The 9,919-nt window shown below is 44.1% G+C and overlaps 1 pseudogene; it reads left to right on the plus strand.

The window, feature by feature from the left end:
- Positions 1-3,248: 3,248 nt before the first annotated feature.
- On the plus strand, positions 3,249-3,788 carry LOC101545927 (PRELI domain containing protein 3B-like; annotated as a pseudogene).
- The last annotated feature ends 6,131 nt before the right edge of the window (positions 3,789-9,919 follow it).

Raw genomic sequence — 9,919 nt, forward strand, 5'->3', positions numbered from 1 at the left:
TAAAACTATAGCAAATATTCAATCGTTTGTATTTTAAAAAAATTTTTTTAATCAAGTAGAAATACAAAACCTGAAGGTGGTCTGAAAATCATATTTTTAGTATTCTTTTGAGGTAGTGCTCAAGGGTTGCTCCTTGCTCTGAGCTCAGACATTCTTGGGGAACCATGTAGGTCTGGGATGGAACCTGAGTGTTCCTGATGCAAAGCCTGCACTTACCCTTTGTTTTCTCTCTCTTGGTTCTGAAAATCATCTTTTTGTTCGTTTGTTTTTATTTTGGGGCCAACCGGGAGATACTCAGGTGTTACTCCTACCTCTGTACTTGGGGATTGCTACTGGCAGTGCTCTGGGGACCAGACAGGATCCAGGGATTGAGCCTGGCTCCTCTGTGTGCAACTCTACGACTGGAACTAAAAATCTCCAGGTCCTAAAAATTGTCTTTTTAAAATTTCAACGCTGGGGGCTGGAGCGATAGCACAGCGGGTAGGGCGTTTGCCTTGCACGTGGCCGACCTGGATTCAATTCCCAGCATCCCATATGGTCCCCTGAGCACCACCAGGAGTAATTCCTGAGTGCAGAGCTAGAAGTAACCCCTGAGCACTGCCGGGTGTGACCCAAAAGGCAAATAAATAAATACATAAATAATTTTTTTAAATAAAATTTCAATGCTGGAGCGATAGTACAGCAGGTAGGACACTTGTTTTGCATGCGGCAGATGTGGGTTTGATCCCTGGAAACCCATATAGTTTCCTTGAGCCCCAGAAAGAGTGATCCCTTAGCACAGAACCAGTAGTAAGATCTAAGCACAGCCTAATATGGCCAAAACAACAAAAACAAAAAAATTAGTAAAATTATAAGGGCAATAGTGCTTTTGTGTTTTGTGAGATTTGCTTACATCTCTAACTGAGACATGTACATTTCTCTTTTTCTCTCTCTCCTCCTCCCTTCTTCCCACCCATCCTCTCTCTTTCCTCATATTTCTTTAAATAAAACTATTTTACTAAAAAAAAAAAAAAATCTCAGGGGTCAGAATGATAGCCACATGCAAAGCAAGCACCATACTGAATAATATGTCCAGGACCCTAGTTTTTTCTTATCTGCAGCTTATTCTTTTTTAAAAAATGTAAACAAAAATAAATTTAAAATAATAAATATAACAACTTTAATTAGTTTACTGAAGATTTAAAACATATGATTGTTGGGAGGTGGGGGGGAGGGGGGAGGTATATCGTGATTCTTGGTGGTAGAATATATGCACTGGTGAAGGGATGGGTGTTTGAGCATTGTATAACTGAGACTTTAACCTGAACGCTTTGTAACTTTCCACATGGTGAATTAATAAAAGAATTAAAAAAAAAAAAAGAACTAAAAAAAAAATAAAAATAAAAATAAAAATTTAAAAATTAAAAAAAATAAATAAAAATGAACAACCAATTACAAAAAAAATCAGGAAACCAAACATTAAAATATTAAAATGAAATTATAGTGGTAAGAACAAATAAATTTTTTAATATTCCAGAAAAGAAAAACATAACCTAGGGGGTTGGAGCAATAGAATAGCCGGTAGGGCATTTGCTTTGCACGTGGCTGACCCAGGTTCAATACCCGGCATCCCATATGGTCCCCCAGCACTGCCAGGAGTAATTCCTGAGTGCAGAACCAGGAGTAATCCCTGAGCATCGCTGGGTGTGACCCAAAAAGAAAAAAAAATACCCTAAAAAACAATAAATACCATGTCAATATCAGACTTCTCAAAAGAATAATTAGATAAAAGGAAATAGAAAAGTCCTATTAAAATGCTGGGACAAATATTCCAAACTGGGATTTTAAGTCTTATAAAAAAGACATTCAAAGTCTTTAACATCCGTGTTCTTGTTTCAAAAAAAAAAAAATAAAACATATGATTGTTTCAGGAATTTGTGCTGTGCATCATCCTTGCCCAAGGATCATGTTAATCTTCTATCATTACAATTTTACAGTATATGCTGCAAAAGTGAGCCCTTATTTTGCTTCTTAACATTATCTGTCTGGTCCCAGTCATTTGAATCTCATATTCCAATCTTTAGGTTTTGGAATTTAAGGTGTTCCTTGGGCCAGGGATATACCTCAGTTGTAGAACTTCCGACTCGGATATGTGAGTCTCCAGTTTGATCACCTGCACTACCTAAAAAAGGCCATCATACTAACACATTTCTCCCCCCCTTTTTTTTTGCTTTTTTGGGTCACACCTGGCGATGCACAGGAGTTACTCCTGGCGGTGGTTGGCTGAGTGCAAGGCAAACACCCTACCCACTGTGCTATCACTCCAGCCCCAGAAGACTTCTTTTTTTTAAATCTTGGTATCACGAGTGACCTGTAACTGATCCTTACATGCAAATCATAGGCTCTATCACTGAGCTGCATCTCTGCTCGTACACAACACACACACACACACTGACACACTGTACTATCCCTCTGGCCCCAACTTTTTCATATACTTTAAACTAGAAATTTTTCTTTTCAAGAATCCTACCTAGGGGCTGGAGCGATAGCACAGCGGGTAGGGCGTTTGCCTTGCACACGGCCGACCCGGGTTCGATTCCCAGCATCCCATATGGTCCCCTGAGCACCGCCAGGGGTAATTCCTGAGCGCAGAGCCAGGAGTGACCCCTGTGCATTGCCAGGTGTGACCCAAAAAAAAGCAAAAAAAAAAAAAAGAATCCTACCTACCTAGATCTAATCTACCTATACTAGATTAGTATATAAAATTAGGGCTGGTGATAGAGTTCAAAGGACTAGTGTAAATGTGTTCTGTGCAGGAGGCCTGGGATTGATCCCCAGCATCCCAGTACCTCTAGGAGAGATCCCCAAGAAACAGTCTGGAAATAGCTCCTATTGGTGTGGCCTCAAAATTTTAAAAAATTTTAATTGAAAAAGTCATGTGACCTTTCCAGCAACTATGGACTGTGAAAAAAGTTCCATGTGTGCCCATTAAAAGCTATTTCAATGAAAAAGTAATTTACAGGGCTGGAGCAATAGCGGGTAGGGCATTTGCCTTGCACGTGGCCTACCTGGGTTCAATCCCCAGCATCCCATATGGTCCCCGAGCACCACCAGGAGTAACTCCTGAGCACAGAGCCAGGAATAACCCCTGTGCATCGCCAGGTGTAACCCAAAAAGCAAAAAAAAAAAAAAGGTAATTTACAATCTGCTAGCAGTTGGGCCTCAGTATCCCCACGGCACTGCTTGAGGGTGGCACAGCCACTGGCACCATGAAGATCTGGATCTCGGAGCACATCTTTGACCACCTGTCAGAGACTGTCTTGACAGCGACCATGCAGAAGTACCCCAACCCTATAAAGCCCAGGGTAGTGGCCGTGGACATGCTGCGCAGACACACAGACCTCTTGGGGAAGCTGCTCAGCACTGAGTGGGGCCTTATTGGTGCGGCAAGAACCAAATCGTATGTGCATGAGCCATTGATCCCATGAGAGAACAATGAAGCTGAAATCCACTAATGTTTGATTTACAAATATGGTGTCAGTAGATGAAACTTATCTACAAACTATATCCTCAAGACCCAGAAAAAACCGTTCTCACGCAAGAAGCCACCATCACTGTGAATGGTGTCAGTCTCCGCAGCTACCTCAAAGGCTTGATGGCCAACTCCATCTCCTCAAATGCCAGTAAAGGCCAAGGAGCAGTGGAATGGGTAATTTATAAATTAAATGCTGAGATTTGAAGAACTGGCGGCCTCAGCAAGAAGAAGCAGTAGGACCCCAATGGTTGCTGCAGCATTTGTGAAGAAATAAGAAGTGGCTGCAGCAGCCTGTCCCTTGGTTCCCACAAGTTGGCAATGTATTTATTTGCTATTTTAATTTTAATTTTTATTTTATTTTTTTGCTTTTTGGGTCACACCTGGCGATACACAGGGGTTATTCCTGGCTCTGCACTCAGAAATTACCCCTGGCGGTGCTCAGGGGACCATATGGGATGCTGGGAATCGAACCCGGGTCGGCGCATGTAAGGCAAACGCCCTACCTGCTGTGCTATCACTCCAGCCCCCTGTATTTATTTGCTATTTTTAAAAGACAGCTATATTCTAATCTTAAAAAAGAGGTTTCTAACAAGCTGAAAAAAATCTATGTGACTTCTGATCAATACAGAGAGGTGTGGGGCTTCTAAATAAAAAGGGATTGTCCAAAATTAGTGTTATTGAAATTACTACTTGACTTTGAAGATTCCGAATGTTTACTTGTGAAAATGCAAGTTTCTCCCGGGAACTCTCCCTAGCTGTGGATTACCCCAAAACAAGGCAGCGCCCCCTCTTTACACATTTGAAATGGAGAAAATATACAGATTTCAAAATTTGTGTAAGATTTGACCTTCCATCAGTCACTATTGAGAGGCTTGTTTTGATTTGGTGCTTAAATGACATTGATGGAGTAAAAATTATCACTGTGGCAATATGTGACCCAAATAAAAACAGATTTCTTTTTCCTTTTTGAGTCACACCCAGCAATACTCAGGGGTTACTCCCGGCTCTGCACTCGAATTACTCCTGGCGGTGCTTGGGGGACCATATGGGATACCGAAGATTGCACCCACATTGGCTGTGTGCAAGGCAAATGCCCTACCCATTGTACTATCACTCCGCCCACCCCCCTGCCAAAAAATAGATTTTATTGTATTAAAGAGTACTGTAGGGGCTGGAGCAATAGCACAGCAGGTAGGGCGTTTGCCTTGCACACAGTCAACCCAGATTTGATTCCCAGCACCCCATACAGTCCCCTGAGCACTGCCAGTAGTAATTCCTAAGTGCATGAGCCAGGAATAACCCCTGTGCAATGCCAGGTGTGACCCAAAAAGCAAAATAATAACAAAAAATAAATAAAGAGTACTGTAATGATTTTCCAAAGTTACTGTAACTTAGGTATTGCCTTCCTTAGATTTGTACTTTTCTGATTTAATATGTTTCACTGTGGGTTTGTTATGTTACCTTAAAAAATAAATTCATCACCGAAATTTTGCAGCAAAATAAATTAAATAAAATAAAATCTGCCAGCAGCTTATATCCTCTCTATGGAGTTTGGTTGCATGCTTTTAGTGGGGCTTAAGTGTGAAGGAAATGAATCCGTTTTTATACATACATGAAGCCAGTACTTTTGATGAGGGAATCCCAAGTGATGATCAGGTCTGGGGCCTTTTCCAGTAATACATGTCCTAGAGGTGTGGGTCTCAGCCTTTTGAACTGTCTCCCCAGTGCCCTTACATTTTAAACCATGATTAGCTTCGGGGCTGGAGCGATAGCACAGTGGATAGGGCGTTTGCCTTGCACGCGGCCGACCCGGGTTCTAATCCCAGCATCCCATATGGTCCCCTGAGCACCGCCAGGAGTAATTCCTGAGTGTAGAACCAGGAGTAACCCCTGTGCATCGCCGGGTGTGACCCAGAAAGCAAAAAAAAAAAAAAAAACCATGATTAGCTTCTGTTTGCGGGCACACCAGCAGTGCTCAGGGCTGAGCTGCATGAAATCTCTGGCAGATCCCTTCTTTTCAGGTACTTTTAAGTCATGTAAGTCATCTTGTTGCAGTCATGGAATTACCTTGTCCAGGATAACAATCACTGTATCACCGTCACTGTCATCCTGTTGCTCATTGATTTGCTTGAGCGGGCACCAGTGGCACAAGTCTCCATTGTGAGACTTGTTGATACTGTTTTTGGCATATCGAATACGCCACGGGTAGCTTGCTGGGCTCTCTGAGAGGGACGGAGGAATCGAACCTGGGTAAGCCGCATGCAAGGCAAACGCCCTACACTGTGCTAGGGGCTTAAAGGCTATTCTACTGCTTTGGTCAACACACAACTGTGATACTGTTGTGCTGGCGCGAGCCGCAAGTGAACAGAGAGCGAGCTCAGGATAGGATAATAGTTTGGGGGCTGGAGCAATTGCACAGCGCGTGGGGCGTTTGCCTTGCACTCAGTGGCCGACCCGGGTTCGAATCCCAGCATCCCATGTGGTCCCCCGAGCACCGCCAGGAGTAATTCCTGAGTGTAGAACCAGGAGTAACCCCCGTGTATCACCGGGTGTGACCCAAAAAGCAAAAAAAAAAAAAAAAAAAAAAAAGGATAGTAGTTAGTAGTTTATTTGAAGCTCAGTCCTGAGTACCCCAAGTCAGAAGAGAAAGAGACTTGATTTACTGAGAGGGTCTCTCTTTTATCCTCTAAAGGGGGACTACAATCTCCATATATTCATTCTTACCAGTGAAACAGGAGATACAGAGGTAATTGGCAAAAAACAATTAATGCATCTTTCCCACATGGTTTTGGCCATCAGGTGCCCAAAGGGAAAACAGCCAGTGTCAGTATATCTCGCCTATTTGGCATGGTGTTCAGGTGCCATCTCCTGTGCACTCCTATCAATCTGTTGAGCCCAGTACACTCCCAGAAATCCGGTGGGTTGGTGGGCCCTTAGCTCTGTTAACTGGGGTCATGAAAGGAATTATTCTCCCTACCTTCTCTTGTTAAACTTAGGGGATCAGTTTCAGTTTCTCAGTCACCATCACATTTTCTTAATTTTTGTTAATTTCATAATTCTCATTCATACAGCTTATTTGTCATTCCAATACTTCATACTGCTGGGAACACCTCCCACTTCTAAGGGAGAAGCCCCTGAGCATTGCTGGAAAAGGTTCTACAAACAAAAATATTAATGCTTATGCAACACAAACACAAACACACAAACATATGTAGAGTCCAGGTAGAGTCGTAGAGTCAACACATAGCAATGACAGATAAAACTTTTAAAAAGGGACAGAACTAGAGATAGTACAGCACAGAGTGTGCTAGCCTTGCATGGCCAAATTGGGTTTGATTTCTGGCATCTCATTTGGTCCCAAGAACTGTCAGTAGTAATTTCTGAGTGCAGAGCCAGGAATAATCCCTGAGCATTGCCAGTGTGGCCCCAAAATTAAAATTATTTACAAGGGGTGCACCCAGGGAGACTTTTGAAGCCCATATTCTCCCTTGAATATGTATCTCCCTTGCTTATCTTGATGTCTCTTTCTTCTTCTTGAAGCTCATGTTTCAAGCTCGTATTTCCTTTTCATCTATTCCTAACCTTTGAATCTTTCCCAGTTTTGTTCAATAAAAACTGTATTGGGGCAGAATGACAGAACAGGTAAGGCATTTGCCTTGAACAAAGCCAACTTGGGTTCGATCACTAGTACCCCATATGGTCCCCCCTAGTCCACCAGGAGTGACCCCTGAGCACAGAGCCAGATAGATATAAGCTCTGAGCACAGCTGGGTATAAATCGCCCAAAAACACAATAAACAAATAATACAATAACTATCTTTCTTTAAAAAGGGAGGGTGGGCAGGGAGAGTGGTCTGGAGTATGTACTCTGAATGCTGGAGACCCAAGTTTGATTCCCAGCAGCACACTGTCCCCTGAGCACCAGCAGGTGTGGCCCAAACCCCTTTCTCCACCCCTCCCCATCCCCCAAAAAAAAGCTTAGAAAAAAAGTAGGGATCTAATAGAGCATCCCAGCACGCCCCACGCTACTACGAATTCTGTGACTATTGTGAAGCCATAGACCCTGTCTGTGCTTTGAAATAAATCTAGACGCAACAGCAGCAGCCGGGATTTGGCTCCTGGAGATGGAGACTTCTGTGCCTCTCAGGAGGGAAAGAACCTGGGCCAGATGTTCAGCCTGAGCAAAGGACACAGCTGCAACCGCACAAGCAGAACAAAAGCACTGCCAGTCATCTGCTCAGGGGCTGTATCTTTAAGGAAAGCGCTGTGCCAGGTGGTGGGAGGATAAAGATATTGTCCGTCTGGACGTAAGCATGAACCCATGGCCTTCCCTGTGTAAGGGCAATACCCATTTTCACAGGCTGTGGTAAATTGACCCCCTAACTGTGACCCCAAGACCAGGATAGCCCCCAGGGAAGAAAGAGCTTAGGTCTTAGAATATAAAGAAACAAAAATGCACACTGGGAAGAAGAGAATAAATTCATTTAGGGCTTCCCAAGTGTAGAGGAAAAGAAAAATACAATAGGAAACTATCATGCCCTTACTCTAGACTTGAAGGGTGCCTGCTGGAGGGCTATGTTAAATATCCCAGGCTCTTGCTCCTCAGGTACTCACTGAATTCTGATGTGTTTACTGTCCTTAATGTCTCTGGCAACTTAATAACTCACATGCTGGGAATGAGGGTGGGACAGCAATACTGTACCTAACAAATGACCAAATGACCCACCTGTGCACTCATTAACTTGCGACTGTCCAGGGGACCCTAAAGCTTGGAACGTCCAGAGGTGTTCATTTGCCTCCTTATGTGCTTGTTTATCTCATTCTCTGAGACTGATCCATGCTAACCATAGGTCAGGCACAAATCTGATCGGCATTAGACACACATGTTCTAAACTGGCTCTAAGAATCAACAAGAAAAGGCGACAAAGTGATACAGCAGGGCTGGCACTTGCTTTGCACAGGTCCGGCCTGGTTTGATACCCAGCATCCCCTATGGTCCCCTGAGTATCACCAGGAGTATTTCCTGAGTGCAGAGCCAGGAATAACCCTTGGGCATTGCTGGGTGTGGCCCAGTAAGAAAAAATTAAATAAACTGAAATGTACGGGCTGGAAGTATGAAGAAAATACCACAGGTGGTTGAACTGAGTCAATGGGAAACAATAAATACATTTTCTCCATTTTCTCTTCCTTTCCTGGTTTATAGGCACTTAGCCAGTGGTTCCCCTCAGGCTGGTACTCCAGGTCACTCCTGCCTGGTCCCAGGTACAAACCTGGGGCTCCTGCAAGCACCACATAGTCTCCCAAGCACTGTCAGGAGTAGTCCCTGAGTTCTGAGCCAGAAGTAAGCCCTGAACACTGCCACTGTGGCCTCAAAAGAGACAAAATTTAAACTTCTGGGAGAAGGGATGTGGCTAAGTAGTGAAGTACACGCCTGGCATGCAAGAGACCTGAGTTCAATTCCTGGCACTGGAAAAAAAATCGTTTAATTTCTTTGTATTAAAATACACCACAGGGGGCTGGGGAGATGACACAGGATAAAAGCGCATGCTTTGTGTGTGGAAACCCGAGTTGCAACCCCCAGCACCACCTGATACCCCAAGCACCAAGCACTGCTGGGTGTGCCTCCTTGTACTAAACTGGTAGCAGCCCCCAAGCACTGCTGGGTGTGGCCATAAAAACAAGAACAGACTTTTTTTTTTTCTTTTTAAGTAAAACAGATTTTATTGGGAGGTTTTTGGAAAGGGGGGTGGTGAGAGAGAGAGAAACAGGGTCAAGAGAGAACATGGGCTTCTCCAAGGGCAGAGGGAGCAACTACACACACCCCAGCATTAGAGTGGAAGCATGAAAGGACACATCTCAAGAGGGGAGATGTGGGTGACACATGTGCTTAGCCATGTGGACACAAACAGCACATGGACTCGGGCAGCCTATGCACACCCAAACAGACATTGTTAAAAGGACCAGTGCGCTGGAGTGCAGGCCTGCCACACGAGGGCCTCGGTTCCATCTTTGGCAATACACAGCCTCAAGCACCACCAGATGTGGGTACTTACTTGCTAGACCACAGCACTGCTAGACCCAACACTGAGACTGCATCCCTAGGCTGAGTATCAACTGGGAGTGGTTTCTGAGTACCACCAAGGCCTGCTGGAGAGGCCCTCTCTCCCAAAAGTCACCATTAGCATAAGGGAGTAGAAAATGGTATATGCTGGACTAAAGAAAAGAGGAGGGCTGGAGGGAGAGCAAAGCGGTAAAATGCTTGCTTTGCATGTGACTAATCCAGGTTTGATCTCCAGCTCCCAAATGTCCCCAAACCCCACCAGGAATGAGCTGAGAGCCAGGAGTAAGCCCTGAACACTGCTGGGTGTAATCTCCCTCTCAACCTCACAAAAATTCCAAGATACAT

This window comes from Sorex araneus, chromosome 4, assembly GCF_027595985.1.
Source record: "Sorex araneus isolate mSorAra2 chromosome 4, mSorAra2.pri, whole genome shotgun sequence".
Taxonomy (NCBI): domain Eukaryota; kingdom Metazoa; phylum Chordata; class Mammalia; order Eulipotyphla; family Soricidae; genus Sorex; species Sorex araneus.